General features: G+C 46.5%; 1 protein-coding gene and 1 pseudogene across 2 annotated transcripts in view; one reads left to right on the top strand and one right to left on the bottom strand.

The window, feature by feature from the left end:
• LOC143766951 (uncharacterized) overlaps positions 1 to 11,655 on the bottom strand; it is a 77,073-nt gene extending 65,418 nt beyond the window's left edge. For both annotated transcript variants that reach the window (XM_077254968.1, XM_077254970.1), the window contains exon 1: positions 11,549 to 11,655. The gene's annotated coding sequence lies outside the window, so the exon portion shown is untranslated. The remainder of the gene's footprint in view (positions 1 to 11,548) is intronic.
• LOC143768305 (piwi-like protein 1 pseudogene) lies at positions 1,253 to 18,488 on the top strand (annotated as a pseudogene).
• Positions 18,489 to 19,495: the final 1,007 nt, after the last annotated feature.

Below are 19,495 nucleotides of genomic sequence, written 5' to 3'. Positions count from 1 at the left end.
GATAAGGGTAAATGCTAGAGTGTATGGGCTCCTTCTAGATGTGACGTCATTTCCGGGGGCATGTCCTATCGGGAGGGGGCGTGTTCTCTTTTTACCAAGGCGGCAAAGGAAAGCAGCATGATAGCTTGTGGACGCCATGGAGGTTAGTGGTTTCAGGGTGAAAAAATGCTACTTTCTGATCGCTTTTGGCGGGACCCCTGTGGTGGTCGACCTACTTGTCTGTGTGTGGGGGGGGGGGGGGGGGGAGACCTGTTACAGGTTATTGTGGGGGACCCCTGTGGTGGGATTTTGGGGGGTGACGCCACTGCTTGCTATTGTGGGGGACCCCTGTGGTGGGATTTTGGGGGGTGCCGCCGCTGCTGGCTGTTGTGGGGGACCCCCACGGTGGGATTTTGGGGGGTGCCACAGCTGCTGGCTGTTGTGGGGGACCCCCGCGGTGGGATTTTGGGGGGTGCCGCCGCTGCTGGCTGTTGTGGGGGACCCCTGCGGTGGGATTTTGGGGGGTGCCGCCGCTGCTGGCTGTTGTCGGGGACCCCTAAGGTGGGATTTTGGGGGGTGCCGCCGCTGCTGGCTGTTGTTGGGGACCCCCGCGGTGGGATTTTGGGGGGTGCCGCCGCTACTGGCTGTTGTAGGGGACCCCTGTGGTGGGATTTTGGAGGGGGTGCCGCCGCTGCTGGCTGTTGTGGGGGACCCGTGGTGGGATTTGCGGGGTGCCGCCGCTGCTGGCTATTGTGGGGGGACCCCTGCGGTGGGATTTTTGAGGGGGTGCCGCCGCTGCTGCCTGTTGTGGGGGACCCCTGTGGTGGGATTTTGGAGGGTGCCGCCGCTGCTGGCTGTTGTGGGGAACCCCTGCGGTGGGATTCTGGGGGGTGCCGCCGCTGCTGGCTGTTGTGGGGGACCCCCGTGGTGGGATTCTGGCCTGGTGTCTACGCTGAGGTCAAAAGGTACTGTGACACATGTCACGAGTGCCAACTAACCTCACCCACCACGGACTACCGGAGTCCATTGGTGCCTCTGCCCATTATAGAAGTACTTTGAGCGGATTGAGATGGATCTAGTAGGACCAATAGTAAAATCTGCCCGGGGCCACCAACACATATTAGTAGTCGTAGACTACGCCATCCGATACCCAGAGGCGATACCACTCCACCAGTCTTTAGCTAAACTAATAGCCCGTGAACTATTTGCCATGTTTTGTCACTGGCTACCCAAGGAGATCTTGACAGATCAGGGAACTACTTTTATGTCTAAGATGACCAGGGAGCTATGTAACTTGCTCCAGATTAAACAGTTACGTATGTTGGTGTATCATCCACCAACTGATGGGTTGGTGGAGCGGTTTAATAAGAACCTCAAGGCCATGCTCAAAAAGGTGGTCACCAAGGATGGGAAGGAATGGGATATGTTACTGCCCTATCTAATGTTCGCCATCTGCGAGGTACCGCAGCCATCCACAGGGTTCTCCCAATTTGAGCTATTGTATGGCAAGCACCCGAGGGGACTGCTGGATGTAGCCAAAGAGACATGGGAACAGGAGCCCACTCCACATAAGAGTGTCATCGCGTATGTGGCAAATATGCAGGATCATATTGCAGCCGCGCGGCCCATAGTAAAGGAGCATCTGTTGGATGCCCAGGCCACTCAGAGCCGCACTTATAATAAAAGGGCCACGGTCAGGACCTTTAAAGAAGGAGACCGGGTGTTGATACTAGTACCAACTAGTACTAGTACTAGTGTGTGGTAGTGCAATGGAAACCAGCCCCGACACATGATGTCCCCCCGAAGAAGCCCATGCGAAACGCGCGTCGGGGCTGGTTTCCATTGCACTACCACACACAGGCTATTATGGGTGAGATGTCCTTTTGTGTACCTATACCTACTATGGCTTGATCTATTGCACAAAAATCTGTGGGCTTGTCCCTAATTTCATTGTACATTCATGGTCTAATTTTCTGATTATGTGGATATTCCCTCCTTATGGAGATATCCCCTCTTTCTCTGTACTAAAGGTACCTTCACACTAAGCGACTTTGCAACGATAACGATAGCGATCCGTGAACTTGCAGCGTCCTGGATAGCGATATCGTTGTGTTTGACACGCAGCAGCGATCTGGATCCTGCTGTGATATCGCTGGTCGTTGCTGAAAGTTCAGAACTTCATTTGGTCATCAGATCGGCGTGTGTCGTTGTGTTTGGCCGGCGTCACACTGGCGAGTTTTACGGACGTAAGAGCGCAGAAATTACGTCCGTAAAACTCGCAAAATAAACGGCACAATTATTCTCAATGGGGCTGCTCCTATCAGCCGTATATTACGGTTCAGTATTATACGGCTTTCTACGGCCATACAAAATCGCAGCATGCTGCGTTTGTCAGCGCATTGCGCAAAAAAATCACCAATGAAAGTCTATGGGGGCGAGAAAAATACGGATTCCACACGGACCAGCAGTGTGACTTGCAAGAAATACGCAGCGGTGTTAGTGAAAAGTCGGTAATTCAATTGCCGGCTTTTCATTTCTCCTGCACAAACCCGAAAGGACATGAGACATGATTACATACAGTAAACCATCTCATATCCCCTTTTTTTTTTGCATATTCCACACTACTAATGTTAGTAGTGTGTATGTGCAAAATTTCAGTGCTGTAGCTGCTAAAATAAAGGGTTAAATGGCGGAAAAAATTGGCGTGGGCTCCCGCGCAATTTTCTCCGCCAGAATGGTAAAGCCAGTGACTGAGGGCAGATATTAATAGCCAGGAGAGGGTCCATGGTTATTGGCCCCCCCCTGGCTACAAACATCTGCCCCCAGCCACCCCAGAAAAGGCACATCTGTAAGATGCGCCTATTCTGGCACTTGGCCACTCTCTTCCCACTCCCTGTAGCGGTGGGGTATGGGGTAATGAAGGGTTAATGTCACCTTGCTATTGTAAGGTGACATTAAGCCAGATTAATAATGGAGAGGCGTCAATTATGTCACCTATCCATTATTAATCCAATTGTAGGAAAGGGTTAAAAAACACACACACACATGATTTAAAAGTATTTTAATGAAATAAACACAGCGGTTGTTTTAATATTTTATTGCTCTCTCAATCCATTTGCAGACCCTCGCTTGGCAAAATAATAAACGCACAAGATACATACCCTCAGCTGAACCGTCACGTCCCACGATGTAATCCATCTGAAGGGGTTAAAATAATTTACAAGCAGGAGCCCTGCTAATGCAGCTGTGTGCTCGTGCTTGTAATTCCCCGGCGAATGAATGAAATGTAGGTCATTGACCTACATTTCCTTCAGTCGCGGTGATGCGCCCCCTGGTGGATGTCCTCATATGACCTGGAGCGTGGGAAAAAGTTCCCAGGCTGCAGTTCATGAGAACATCCAGCAGGGGCGCATCACCGCGACTCAATGTAAGTACAGATCCAGCTTTCCTTTCAGCACCCGGGGGATTACAGACACGAGCGAGTGGTTTATCGCAGCTCGTGCCTGTAATATTAGTTAACCCCTTCAGATGGATTACCTCGTGGGACGTGATCGGACATCAGAAGGTATGTATATTGTGTGTTTATTATTTTGCCAAGCGAGGGTGTTGCTGATGGATTGAGAGAGCAATAAAATATTAAAACAACCGCTGTGTTTATTTCATTAAAATACTTTTAAATCATGTGTGTGTGTTTTTTAACCCTTTCAAACAATTGGATTAATAATGGATAGGTGTCATAATTGACGCCTCTCCATTATTAATCTGGCTTAATGTCACCTTACAATAGCAAGGTGGCATTAACCCTTCATTACCCCATATCCCACCGCTACAGGGAGTGGGAAGAGAGTGGCCAAGTGCCAGAATAGGCGCATCTTCCAGATGTGCCTTTTCTGGGGTGGCTGGGGGCAGATGTTTTTAGCCACGGGGGGGCCAATAACCATGGACCCTCTCCTGGCTATTAATATCTGCCCTCAGTCACTGGCTTTACCATTCTGGCGGAGAAAATTGCGCGGGAGCCCACGCCAATTTTTTCCGCCATTTAACACTTTATTTTAGCAGCTACAGCGCTGAAATTTTGCACATACACAATACTAACATTAGTAGTGTGGAATATGCAAAAAAAAGGGGGATATGAGATGGTTTACTGTATGTAAACCATGTCTCATATCCTGTCGGGTTTAGGCAGGAGAAATGTGAAGCCGGCAATTGAATTACCGGCTTTTCACAGATATCGCGCTGAATGAAATCTAAATACAGAATATATATATATATATATATATATATATATATATATATATATATATATATATATATGTGTCTCAATGACATATATATATATATATACACTGTATATATGTTGTCCAGAACATTTGAGCACATAAATCCATTAGATATCGGTTTTGCAAACCTGCGCAAAAATCTCGCAGTACGGATGCCATACGGATTACATACGGAGGATGCCATGCGCAAAATACGCTGACACACCCTGACTACGGATCAATATTTTGGGAACATTTCTCCGTATTACAGCCGTAGTACGGACGTATAATACGTGGCGTATTGTCTTACGCCAAGTGTGACGCCGGCCTTTGACAGCAAAAGCAACGATGCCAGCGATGTTTTACAATGGTAACCAGGGTAAATATCGGGTTACTAAGCGCAAGGCCGCGCTTAGTAACCCGATATTTACCCTGGTTACCATTGTAAAAGTAAAAAAACAAGTACATACTCACCTTCTGATGTCTGTCACACGTCCCTCGCCGTCCGCTTCCCGCACTGACTGTGAGTGCCGGCTGTAAAGTAAAAGCAGAGCACAGCGGTGACGTCACCGCTGTGCTGTGCTTTACAGCGGCAACTCAGTCAGTGCGGGAAGCAGACAGCGAGGGACGTGACACCGGAATGTGAGTATGTACTGTTTGGTTTTTTTTTACATTTACAATGGTAACCAGGGTAAACATCGGGCTACTAAGCGCGGCCCTGCGCTTAGTAACCCGATGTTTACCCTGCTTACCCAGGGACTTCGGCATCGTTGGTCGCTGGAGAGCTGTCTGTGTGACAGCTCCCCAGCGACCACACAACGACTTACCAACGATCACGGCCAGGTCGCATCGCTGGTCGTGATCGTTGGTAAATCGTTTAGTGTGACGGTACCTTAACTATTTTGGTCTCCTGACCCTTTGGCAGGTGACCAATATTTGCAATTTGGTTGTTACATGCTAAATATTATTAAGAAAGTGTTATTTGTGCATCGTTTATCCCATGCCTGATACTTTTTAGTGTAGAACCGTGCAATGGACTTTGTTGATACTGTGCACCACGTGTCCATCGCCTTTTTTTCTTATAATGTGAGTTATTGTTAAAATTATCTTGTGTAATAAAATGTTTATTTTTTTACATATTTGGACTTTGTACTCTGTCTCTTGTAGGTTAAAAATATACCATACCTGTCTGTCATTCTGTCCCATGCCGTAATCCAAGTCGGGGCGAGAAATAGTTTTCAACCTGGACAGTGCCAAGATGTGACTATCCAGGCTGAGAACCACTGGTGAGTGAACTGCTGGGAACGCAGCATCAGTGACTAGCAGTGACGTCACTGAGGCTGTGTTCCCAGCCGGGCTGAACTGCGGTGACCTCGGTGAGATCCCCGCTAGCACCATGGGAAAGTCGCACAGTGCAGAGGCGAGTTGAAATTCACCGCAGTGAAATTCTCCCGGTGAACTCACCTCTGCACCGTGCGACTTCCTCACGGGGCTAGCGGGGATCTCACAGAGCCCACACTATTTTGTTTCATAAAAATTATATTTTATTAATTAAATACATGTATAGTAAGCTGCACACACTGTACTAATTGTATTTGTCACTCTTTGGTCTTGTCTTGTGTGCTAGATTCCTGCTTCTATGGATCTGGTACTTAGTGCTTGCTCTTGTGCCGCTATGATTAGTGCCTCTGTGCTGTCTCGTAGTCCAGCTTTCCCCAGCCATTGGTAGGATTTCTCCATGTCACCACCTCCATTATCTGTCGATGGTACATCCCATGCAGCGGCTTGTCTTGCCATGGCGGTTCATGTTCCTGTTCTTCCTTCCAGATCTGTTGTTGTTGCTGCCTTAGGCTTTTTCTCAGCATCTCATCTTTTGGAGCCATCTTTCTGATGTATTCCTGGATACTCCTTGTTTCATGCATGATAGTGGCTTGGATGCTTATCAAGTCTCGACCACCCTCCTTTCTGTTGGTATACAATCTTTGGGTGTTAGACTTAGGGTGGAGACCTCCATGCATTGTGAGGAGCTTTCGTGTTTTCACATCTGCAGCTTCCATCTCTTCTTTTGGCCAGCACACTATGCCAGCAGGGTATCTGATAACTGGCAGGGCATATGTATTGCTGGCATGGATTTTATTCTTCCCATTGAGCTGGCTCTTCAGGACCTGTCTTACCCTTTGATGGTATTTGGATGTTGCTGCTTTCCTTGCCTCCTCATCATGGTTACCGTATTCCTGTGGAATGCCGAGGTACTTGTCGCATATCTGTACATCTGCTATGTGCACTGCTAGTAATTCACTCCATCAGTCTTGACTACCTTGCCTCTCTTTATTACCAAACAACAACACTTCTCAAGTCCGAAAGACATCCCGATTTCTTCACTGTAAATCCTTGTCAGGTGCATCAGTGATGTCTTGTTAGTTTTTCGCATACAGCTTGATGTCATCCATGTAGAGAAGGTGGCTGATGGTGCTTCCACTCTAGAACTTGTATCCATAGCCAGACTGTAATTATCTGACTGAGGGGGTTCAAGCCTATGCAGAACAGCATGGGGACAGTGCATCACCTTGTATATACCGCATTTGATGGTCACTTGTGCTAGTTGTCTCCTGATGTTGTTCTCCGTAGCTCCAGCGAGTTTCTGAGAAAAGTTCTTCATTTCTTGTTGACATTGTACAGAGCCAAGCATTGTGAGATCCATGTGTGTGGCATTGAATCATAGGCTTTCCTGCAGTCAATCCAGGCTGTGCTGAGATTGGTCTGTTTGGATCTTGAGTCTTGAGCGACTGCTTTATCTACTAGGAGCTGGTGCTTAAAGCCTCTGGTGTCAGTCCCAATGCCTTTCTGAGCTGGATTCATGTACTGGTTCATATGGTTCTGTAGCTTGGTGGCTATGATGCCTGACAGAAGTTTCCATGTTCTTGTAAGGCAGGTTATTGGGCAGTAGTTGGATTTAACTGTTCCTTCGTGAGGATCCTTCATGGTGGTGGTAGGTATTGATGCAAGTGCTGCTCTATTGGCATCCTCTAGCACACTGTTTGGTGGTGTTTCTTTGCTGAGCCTTGGCAGTCGATCTCTGGTATTGATGGTATTTAGTTTATCTAAGATCTTCTGTTTCAGACCAGCTGCAGTGCTCTCTAGTTGCAGGGTTGGATCAGGATCTTCAGGGGGTTGCACATGTTGTTCTTCCAGGTCTTCATGTGGGGTGGATCTGCAGGTTCTCTTGCCTTGTCCATGTATGGTTTGGTCCAGTAGCCCATTCATCATCAGATTGTCCTGGTTCCTCGACATCTACCGTGAACCTTGTTAATCCAGGCGACGTCTGAACCGGCATGACTCTTTATTCGTGACACTCATGTTTATTGAGGTAGGCACCATAGTGTTATGGACCACTACTGGTATATTATGTCCAACAGGGCAGAGCCAGGATTTGAACCCCAGTCTCCCACATTGGTGGCTGTGATTTCACTACACGTGGCACATGTATTGCCGGCTTCTATTATGTCTTTTACCGAATGTTACTGACTTTTTCCGATGTTAAGAAAAATGCTTGTGTTACCGATCACGAATCCGAATGTATCATATTTGTGCTGAATTTATGTTTGGCGATCATTTTATGAAGATATTCGCTCATCTCTAATTATTGCCACCACAACCTTCTACACAAAATAATAACCCCCACTCAGTATGGAGGCATTTACAGTCCACCACAACCCCAGTATAACGGCCCCTACCAGCCACACATTCAGTATGAGAGTCCCAACAGCTCTTCCCTTAATATGATGCCCCCACAATTCCTGATATAAACCTCACACTACTCAGCCAACCCGGTTCCTGAGGAGCGCTGCTCTGGTCTGTGCGGTGTGAGTACTGAGGCTCCGTACTACAGGTGTGATGTAGTGACGTCATTGTGCCTGCAGTGCACGGAGTCTCAGACTCAGAAGTGAAGGCTGAATGGTGGATGAGGAGCTTTCCACTCCCTGATTCACTAATCTATTCAGCGGTATCACCGTCATGGGAATGTGGATATCACTGAAATTGTGATGATGGGAAGGAGAGGGTGACCAATACCACACCCCACCGAGCCCTGTCACTTCATAGGCACCATAGCAACCGAGTGGGCTACCTTTATGGATGATACACTCCTGCCTATCCAACTATCGTATGGTAAATATCTCATAGATCCTGGGCTCATTAGTATCTGCACCAAGAATGAGGCTAAGTGAGTATTTATTAATTGTCGGTGGTCGGAGGTAGTCAGTGAGGTGGATGGTACCATATTGTGCATGTAGGGGGCAGTACTGTGGGAACATTAAAAAGTGGGGGGATGGCAGTATTGTGGGGACATTATACAGTGTGTGAGGGGGATGCCAGTCCTGTGGGGACATTATACTGTGTGTGGGGGGGATGTCAGTCCTGTGGAAATATTATTCTGTGTCTATGAGAAGCCACTATTGTGGGAACTTTATACTGTGGGGAGGGGGGGTATGGCGGTACTGTAGGAACATTATACTGTGTGTGGGGGTATGGCGGTACTATGAGAACATTATACTGTGTGTGGGGGTATGGCGGTACTATGAGAACATTATACTGTGTGTGGGGGTATGGCAGTACTATGAGAACATTATACTGTGTGTGGTGGTATGGCGGTACTATGAGAACATTATACTGTGTGGGGGTGTGGCGGTACTGTAGGAACATTATACTGTGTGTGGGGGTATGGAGGTACTATGAGAACATTATACTGTGTGTGGGGGTATGGCGGTACTATGAGACCATTATACTGTGTGTGGGGGTATGGCGGTACTGTAGGAACATTATACTGTGTGTGGGGGTATGGCGGTACTATGAGAACATTATACTGTGTGTGGGGGTATGGCGGTACTATGAGAACATTATACTGTGTGTGGGGGTATGGCGGTACTATGAGAACATTATACTGTGTGTGTGGGTATGGCGGTACTATGAGAACATTATACTGTGTGTGGGGGTATGGCAGTACTATGAGAACATTATACTGTGTGTGGTGGTATGGCGGTACTATGAGAACATTATACTGTGTGGGGGTGTGGCGGTACTGTAGGAACATTATACTGTGTGTGGGGGTATGGCGGTACTATGAGAACATTATACTGTGTGTGGGGGTATGGCGGTACTATGAGAACATTATACTGTGTGTGGGGGTATGGCGGTACTATGAGAACATTATACTGTGTGTGGGGGTATGGCGGTACTATGAGAACATTATACTGTGTGTGGGGGTATGGCGGTACTATGAGAACATTATACTGTGTGGGGGTATGGCGGTACTAGGAGAACATTATACTGTGTGGGGGTATGGCGGTACTATGAGAACATTATACTGTGTGTGGGGGTATGGCAGTACTATGAGAACATTATACTGTGTGGGGGTATGGCGGTACTATGAGAACATTATACTGTGTGTGGGGGTATGGCGGTACTATGAGAACATTATACTGTGTGTGGGGGTATGGCGCTACTATGAGAACATTATACTGTGTGGGGGTATGGCGGTACTATGAGAACATTATACTGTGTGTGAGGGTATGGCGGTACTATGAGAACATTATACTGTGTGTGGGGGTATGGCGGTACTATGAGAACATTATACTGTGTGTGGGGGTATGGAGGTACTATGAGAACATTATACTGTGTGGGGGTATGGCGGTACTATGAGAACATTGTACTGTGTGTGGGGGGTATGGCGGTACTATGAGAACAGTATACTGTGTGGGGGGGTATGGCGGTACTATGAGAACATTATACTGTGTGTGGGGGTATGGCGGTACTATGAGAACATTATACTGTGTGTGGGGGTATGGCGGTACTATGAGAACATTATACTGTGTGTGGGGGTATGGCGGTACTATGAGAACATACTGTGTGTGGGGGTATGGCGGTACTATGAGAACATTATACTGTGTGTGGGGGGTATGGAGGTACTATGAGAACATTATACTGTGTGGGGGTATGGCGGTACTATGAGAACATTGTACTGTGTGTGGGGGGTATGGCGGTACTATGAGAACATTATACTGTGTGGGGGGGTATGGCGGTACTATGAGAACATTATACTGTGTGTGGGGGTATGGCGGTACTATGAGAACATTATACTGTGTGTGGGGGTATGGCGGTACTATGAGAACATTATACTGTGTGTGGGGGTATGGCGGTACTATGAGAACATTATACTGTGTGTGGGGGTATGGCGGTACTATGAGAACATTATACTGTGTGTGGGGGTATGGAGGTACTATGAGAACATTATACTGTGTGGGGGTATGGCGGTACTATGAGAACATTGTACTGTGTGTGGGGGGTATGGCGGTACTATGAGAACATTATACTGTGTGTGGGGGTATGGCAGTACTATGAGAACATTATACTGTGTGTGGGGGTATGGAGGTACTATGAGAACATTATACTGTGTGGGGGTATGGCGGTACTATGAGAACATTGTACTGTGTGTGGGGGGTATGGCGGTACTATGAGAACATTATACTGTGTGTGGGGGGTATGGTGGTACTATGAGAACATTATACTGTGTGGGGGGGTATGGCGGTACTATGAGAACATTATACTGTGTGTGGGGGTATGGCGGTACTATGAGAACATTATACTGTGTGGGGGTATGGCGGTACTATGAGAACATTATACTGTGTGTGGGGGTATGGCGGTACTATGAGAACATTATACTGTGTGTGGGGGTATGGAGGTACTATGAGAACATTATACTGTGTGAGCGCCATCATATATATTACATAAGGGGTGTAATAAGGAGAGTCATAAAAAAGCCTCCTCAGGGCTGTGCTGCATTTGTACAGACTGCTATCTGCCGTCCAGACGGGACCATGTGACACCAATGGGAAGAGGGAGGGTTTCCGGAGGGAAGAGTCTAGAGGGTGCACCTGGTCAGGAGACCTTGATGGCGCAGTTACTGATATTATAAAGGCCGGAGCCCCAAAGGCAGAACAGATTTGGCGCCAACAAAGGAAAGGGGTGCGGGGAAGAATCTGAGGTACCAGCTCCTGGTAAAGTGCCCGAGGCAGCTGGGTGTGGGGCAGAACCTGCTTACAGGGCATAATGGGGCATTAGACTGTGTGGGGCCAAGAAAGGGGCCCTGTACTAGGAGAACACTCCGCTCCTCACTTCCTGTCCTCCATAGTTGGCTCGTATGTATCTATTACAGGAAACAGAACAACAACGTTATGGTTCTTATAAAGAGTCTCCTCCGTGCAGAAGGGGTTAATGTCCCCGGCTGCGCTCAGTACTGGGGAATCTCCACATACCTCCACCTGCAGAGCCGCACTCCACAGATATGGCTGCTCTGTGCGCACAGGACCTGTGATGAGGTCACAGGGGAGGAGTCAGGGGTCACGTGATCCGCAGTGAAGACGCTACATGGAGACGTCTCCTCAGTCAGTGACATTCCCGCCATTATTCGCCCTCACTACTGGCACAATCACCTCGCGCCGCCTTTTCTACACAATGTTCTGTGTGGAATGTAACGTGTGATTTCTCTGGAGACAAATAGACCCCACACATGAGGGGATTATCACCGGTTACCGGACGTCTAGTATATGGCGGCATATGATTGTGCTATCGCCTCCACACCAGGAGCTAAAATGCCGAAATCTCGCTTATTTAACCCCTTCCAGTGTCCGGCTAAGGGTCATATACGGCCATGCCCCTCTCCAGTCGCTGTGGGGTTTGGTAATAGGATGGAGGGCGGCGTCCATGCTTGGACTTCAGAGAGAGTAATAAAATCACAGTGCACCTTCCCTGTCCTTTACCCCTTACATCTGACCTGTTTAGCCAATTACCTGGAGATAAATGGTTTTACAGACTTACCGTGAGAGGGGCATATAACCTTATACGTATCGCCATGGTGACGGATGGAAGACCGCACACAACACACCTGAGGGGCATATAACCTTATACGTATCGCCATGGTGACGGATGGAAGACCGCACACAATACACCTGAGGGGCAGACTGAACATTTGATGCTGCCATTCGGTTAACCAATGCTCCGGCAGTCTCTGAAAATGTCATTAATTATATATTTTGTCTCCCTGATTGGTAGATTTGTGGTAATTTTCCTGGATGATATATTGAGTTCCTCACGTACTCTGGAGGAGCATGGTGAGCATGTCAGACAGGTTCTCCAGGTTCTACGTGACAACTATTTATCTGCTAACCTGGAGAAATGACAATTTGTGGTACAGCAGGTCCAGTTCTCAGGACATTTGGCTTCTGCATTGGGGGTTCAGATGGACCCGTTAAGGTCCAAGCAGTCCTTGATGGCTTCTAACCAAGTAACCTGAAAGCGTTACAGAGATTTCTTGTAGTCGAGATGCTGAGGAACAAACAAGAGAAAAATAGGGTCTTATCTGATAACAAGATGTAATGAGAATAGAGGAGTATTACACTCACCGTTTTATATGAAGTGTTTTTGAAGAAAAAAAAAAAGGCAAACAAAGCACAATATGTGAAAGTTCATGAGAAAGTCCGTCAAAGAAAGATAAATTATGGTTCATGAAAAAAAAACATTTACATACATTAATTATATTAAAAAGTACTTATGAATTAAGTGAGGTCACCTAAAAGAATTAACAAACATTAGTGATGAGCGAGCACTAAAATGCTCGGGTGCTCGTTGCTCCGGTCGAGCAGATTGGAATACTCGGGTACTCGAACCGAGCAACGAGCCCAATGTAAGTCTATGGGAGACCTGAGCATTTTTACCGCGATTGCCCCCGGGCGTCCTTTTAAGGTCTAAAAACGTCTGAAAATGATGGAAACACTGCTCAAATGACACGGGAACATCATGGGGATCGCCTCTGAAAGCATTTCTGACTCCTAGGTCCCAGCTGTAAGCAATGTTGTCAGAGTTTCATGCCATTTTTACAGGTGCACCAAAAACATAAAAAAACGAAACCAAAATGGATTTTGCTGGGAAATATGTTAAGGTACATCCTTTCCAGGGTAATGACTTGTATATAAGGCAAAATAAGGAACCTCAGACCAAAATGTGCCTCCACCACTTGGGCTATGTTCACACGCAGCTTATTGATGCGTTTTTCGACTTTAACATTGCTTTCAACCACTATAAATGCATTTACTGGGAAATGTCATTGTAACATGTAACACCCCTAGCTGCCATGTGGTGTGTGACACATAAGAAGACCGATCTTGTTTTATTTATGAAGGAGGGACTCTTAAAGTCACAGAGCCTATTTTTAGAGGGGCATCAGGCGGCATTAATATTCTTAAAGGGCCATTATTAAACAGTGAGTCTCCTATGCTGTTATTGCCTATGTTGTGACTGGCTGGGCTGCCAAGAATTACTACGCACCCCAATAACTCTTTCATGAGAGGTACGGGAAGGCCTCCTGAAAAAATGTTGCATTGAATGCAAGGCCTGCCCTCCTATCAAGTTATATGCACACCAATAAGCCTTTGAACCAAGATACTGGATGGCCACAGGAAAACCCACTTCACATTCTTCAGTTGGTCCTGCCATACAGGTTCCTTATGCATTCAATGCAAGGGCCGCCTTTAACCAAATTTGCACGCACCCCAATCCCCCTTGGAAGAAACATGGAGGAGGGCCTCCTAAACAAAACTGTCCCATTACCAAGGAGTGGGTCTTATAGACTCATACTCATATGGGCTGACCAACACTTCCCCATGGGGGGTAAATTAAAAAAAAAAATTCATGACAAAATAGTGTTTACTGTTTTGAGCTAGGGTAACACACAGCAAAAAAAAGGAGAATGTTAGCCTCAAAAGCGCACTTTGTAGCCCACAGATAGATGAGGCTTGTCATGGAACTACCACACTGTAAAATTTGTTTTGTTTTAACCAAGATAATGTATAGACCCAGGGTATTAGACAGACCAAAAATTGGAATGTATACATGAAAAAAAACTATTTTTAGACCACACATAGAATGGACGTCGGACAGAGATAAGAGACCGTTTCAATATGTGGAATGTATTTTTTAACCCCTTAATGACCGCCAATACGTCTTTTAACTGACCTGAGATATACGAGAATAGCGTCCCCATACAGGTGATAATCCAGGAGCTGCCGGCTGTACACTATAGCTGACAACTTGCTGCATCAGCCACGATCAGTGTTTGCACCGTCCAAACCTGTTTAACCCCTTAGATGCTGCTGTCAATAAATACTACATCATTAGAAATGGTTAACAGAGTGTCGGGGCTTCCTCTTTATCCCAATTGGTTCCCTCAGATCATGGTTGTGTGATCCTGATGTTTGCCATTGCAATTCATGACCAAATAGCGGCCTTAGAGTCTGACGGCTGTTATAACTTGTTTAGAAGTTAGAGGCATTTAGGTGGTAAAAATACACATTTTCATTTCTGTCATGCCACTTTGCATTAATTCCTGAAAATCACCTGAAGGGTTAATAAACTACCTGACTGCAGTTTTCAATATGTCAGGGGGTGCTGTTTTTAAAATGGTATAACTTTTGGGGGTTTCCCAATATATGGGACCCCCACAGTCACTTCAAACATGGATAGGTCTCTAAAAAAATAAATTTTGTAAATTTCCTTTAAAAAATGAAAAATTACTGCTACATTTTTAAACCTCCTGAAATGCTAATAAAATAAAGTAATATTTTACAAATGGTGCTGGTGTAAAGCAGGCATGTGGGAAATGTTATTTTTTATTGTTTTGCTGTGGTATGACTATCTGGATTAAAGGGATAATCATTAAAAGTTTAAAAATTGATAATTTTTTAACATTTTTCTCAAAGTTCTGATATTTTTTATAAATAAACGCAAAACATATCGACCTAAATTTACCATTATCGTAAAGTATAACGTGTCACAAAAAAACAGTCTCAAAATCACTGGGATATGTTGAAGCGTTCCAGAGTTATTGCCACATAAAGTGACACTGGTCAGATTTAAAAAATTTGGCTCCGTCACTAAGGGGTTAAAATAAAAAAAAAACACAAAATACTGTAGACCGCAAGGGTATCAGACTAAAAATTGGAATGTACGGCTGAAATGCCAAGATTTGAAGACCACACATAGACCACACATAGACCACACGTGTGACTGAGATAACAGACTGTTTCAATATGTGGAATTTATTTAAAAAAATTAAAAAAAACACAAAATACTGTATACACCAAGGGTAGCAGTCTAACAGACCCAAAAATGCAATGTATGCCTGCAAAGGAAGGATTTGGACACCACAGATACACCGTGCGTCTGACAGAGATAACAGAGTGATCAAAATGTATTCTTGTTTTTTTGTGGCCCACCAAAATTGTGTCCGTAAGTAGGCTATGCCACTAAAATAAAACATTTGGAGTACTAAAATTGTCCAAACATTTCCCAATGGGGGGTACATTTTAAAACAATCTTTTATGGGTATCATACACACCCTTGCCCAAAAATTGAATGGCTGCAGCAGCATACAACACCTTCACCGTGGTGTTCTAGTGGCAGCGAATGATGATATGTTGAGAAAGGCCTCATTAAAAGTAGGCCAAATGTTAAGGAGCGTGTCTCCTAGACTTGTAATGCCCATACACAAAGTGCATGGGCTGACAAACATTTCCCCATGGGGGTTACAGTTTTAAAAAATTATTTATGGGTATCATAGACACCCTTGCCCAAAAATTTAATGGCTGTAGCACCATACAATATGTTCACCATGGTGATCTAATGGTGGAGAATGAGGAAACATTGATGAAGGCCTCATTAAAACTAGGCACAATACGCACTAGTCCGTGGTTTGTGGACGAAGAAATAAAAGAAGAGCAGACAAGCAAGATCATGGGCCCGCGGCTGAGCTCGTGTGCAGGAGCAGGCCCCATCTGGATAGGTACAGCAGCTCCAAGGACCCCGGCCATCAGTCAGACCTCAGCAGCCAGCGCCTGAGCCTTTTCTCATCGGAAGAGGGTGCCAGAGAGGTCCGCCGGCAGCGGCAGCAGAGAGACCATCGCCCGAGGTTCTGCAGGTGTCAGCCAGACTTGTAGAAGTGTTTATCGGGGTATGGGGCGGCCATAGGCGTGACTTCCATGACGTCGGGGTGAACAAGTTTAAAAATCAAAAGCTGGAGCCTCTGTAACCAAGATTGCTCTTGTGACCAACCACATCAAGCTGGTGTCCCCACCACAGTGGGGCCCTGAACCAGTATCACATTGAGTTCAACCCCGCCATGGAGTCCAAGCATATGGCCTCCTGCACCAGCATGAAGAAACCATCAGGAAGGTGTGGGCATTTGATGGAACCATGTTGTTTTTACCAAAAAGACTGACTAAGGTCACCGAAGTGTTCAGCCAAACTCGAACTGGAGAGAACGTGCAAATATTCACCATGACCAACGAGCTTCCTCACCCACCTGCTTCCATTTCTATAACATCATTTTCCGAAGACTCCTGAAGATAGTGGATATGAAGCAGATAGGACGCAACTATTACAACCCGAGCGACGCCACCGAAGTCAGAGCTCACCGACTCGCCATCTGCCCAGGGTTTTCCACCTCCATCCTCCAGTACGAGTCCAGCATCATGTTGAGCATTGATGTCAGCCATAAAGTCCTCAGGAACAAGACTGTGCACGACATCATGAGCAGCCTCTACTCCTCGTGTGGCCCTCAGAGGTTCCAGGACACCTGCTGCAAGGAGATGATAGGACAGATCGTCCTCACCAAGTACAACACTAAAACCTACTGTATAGATGAGATCGCCTGGAACATGACTACAGCGTCCACCTTCAAGAATGCAGACGGAAGCGAGATCAGCTTTGTGGACTACTATAACAACCAATACAATGAATAAGTGAAAGACATGAGCCAGCTGCTAATTGTGAACATCCCCCCAAGGCCCAAGCCGGGAGCCACAGATGGAGCCATCGTACTCGTGCCAGAGTTGTGTAACCTAACAGGTTTGACCGACAGAATGAGAAACGACTTCAATGTCATGTAAGACCTAGCCGTTCACACCCGCTTACTACCAGAACAGAGGGAGCGGCAAGTTGGGAAGTTCATGAACTACATACACAAGGATGAGAGCGTTCAGAAAGAGCTACGTGACTGGGGGCTGAATTTCGATACCGAACTCCTACAGTTTGAAGGGAGAATCGCACCTCTGGAAAAAATCTTGCAAAAAGACAAATCTGCTGAATATAATCTACAATTTGCTGACTGGTTGCGAGAGCTGAGGGGTCAAGTCCTGATCAGCCCCTGAGATTTGAATAATTGGCTGCTCTTTTACACCTGGAGAAATTAGCACGTGGTGAACGCTCTTCTGCAGAACATGTTCAAGATCACACAGCAAATGCGCATCAAGATGAACCAGGCGGTGTTGGCTGAAGTCGGGAACACAGTGGGAGGATATTTACAGGCCTCCAGCAGAACATTACGGACCACACCAAGATGGTCATCTGTATCCTGTCCAGCATTAATAAGATGAAGTACGACGCCATCAAGAAGCACCTGTGCGTGGACTTCCCCATCCACAGTCAGTGCGTCATCGCCACGACCTTGAGCAAACCCCAGATTGTCCTGTCTGCACCAAAATCACCTTACAGATGAACTGCAAGTTAGGAGGAGAGCTGTGGACCGTGGAGATACCTCTGGAAAAAACGATAGTCATTGGGATTGATTGCTACCACGACACCCTGCAGGGGAGGAGATCTATTGCTCGCTTTGTAGCGAGCACGAATAAGCAAATGACTACCTGGTTTTCCCGATGTGTCATCCAGGATCAGAGACAAGAGATTGTCGATGGCGTGAAAGTTTGTATGCAAGCGGCGCTGCACGCGTGGAGCAAGACTAATGTAGGCCTGGCGCACCACATCATCATCTACAGAGACGGAGTAGGCGATGGGCAGCTCAAAACCTTAGTGAACTACGAGATCCCACAGTTCATGGACTGCATCAAGTCTGCTAAACAGGATCACAGCCCAAGACTAACTGTAGTGGTGGTGAAGAAAAGAATAAATGCCAGATTCTTTGCCAATATGGGCAGTTGGCTCCAGAATTCACCACCAGGAACAATAGTTGATAGTGAAGTCACGAGACCTGAATGGTATGATTTCATCATCAGCCAGTCTGTTGCCGCTTGGCTGAGGCAGAAACTACAGGACAGATATCAGCACACCCGGATACTATCTACAACACATTTCACTCCTATTATCAGAAACTATACTCCACTCCCAAACAAACAAACAAAGCAATAACAAAGCAATAGTCCACACGAGTCCAAGGGATCCCAAAACAATCTCACGAACGACGACATATGTCCCCAACTCAAGTCTCGCCCCGTTCGCTTCTGTAGTCACAGATGGACGTGGGGTCTTGCCTCGGCTAAGAATCCCCACTCCTTCTCCTTCAAGGGTCAACTCACATCTGATCTCAAAAATAAGAATGGATTGTCTGAGCTCCTGGGATCAGCCCATGAAGGGGGTAGGGGTCACACCTTCTATTCAATGGTTGGGTCTACCAGAAGATTCTAGACTGGTCGGCTCTGCTTAGTCTATCCAGTATGTGCATTTGACTAGCCACCTGCTGTGAGGAAGAATGGCTATTCCTTGACTAGTGGTGTTGACAAAGCTTAATTACATTATAGCTTAGGGCTGCAAGTATTGGGGGAAGGAGACAGGTTAAGTTACATACATCCCATGACATTGCAAAGTGTACAGTAAATCCAATCAAAGAGAAGTGGCACCACATTATGACATATTATACAAAATACAGGACAGGAAAAAAAGTACCTATCATGACAATCCCTTCCCCTCCCAATTTGTGTACGTACTAGGGACCTCTACAGGTTGCTGGTTAAGTACACACAGGCATGGCTGACCGGACTCAGGGCTCCTCTTGCCTGGACAGTCCATCTGCATTTTGGTGTTGGCTGCCTGTTCTATACTGTATGTAAAGTTATAGGGCTGCAGAGCCAGGCTCCATCGTAGTAAGCGTCCATTGTCCCCAGAGACTCTGTTCAGCCAGATGAGGGGATTGTGATCAGTAACCACAGTGAATTTTCGTCCATACAGATACGGTCTTAGTTTCCTGAGGGCCCACACTACAGCCAGACATTCTTTTTCAACAGTTGCATAGGCCACTTCTCGGTCCAGCAATTTCCGGCTGAGGTAGGCAATGGGGTGCTCCTCCCCAGCTGCATTCACCTGGCTGAGTACAGCTCCCAGTCCATAAGCAGAGGCGTCAGTCTGCACAATGAATCTCC

Source organism: Ranitomeya variabilis, chromosome 4, assembly GCF_051348905.1.
Source record: "Ranitomeya variabilis isolate aRanVar5 chromosome 4, aRanVar5.hap1, whole genome shotgun sequence".
NCBI lineage: Eukaryota > Metazoa > Chordata > Amphibia > Anura > Dendrobatidae > Ranitomeya > Ranitomeya variabilis.
Note: the sequence above shows the minus strand (reverse complement) of the source record. Positions and strands in the feature narration are given on the sequence as shown.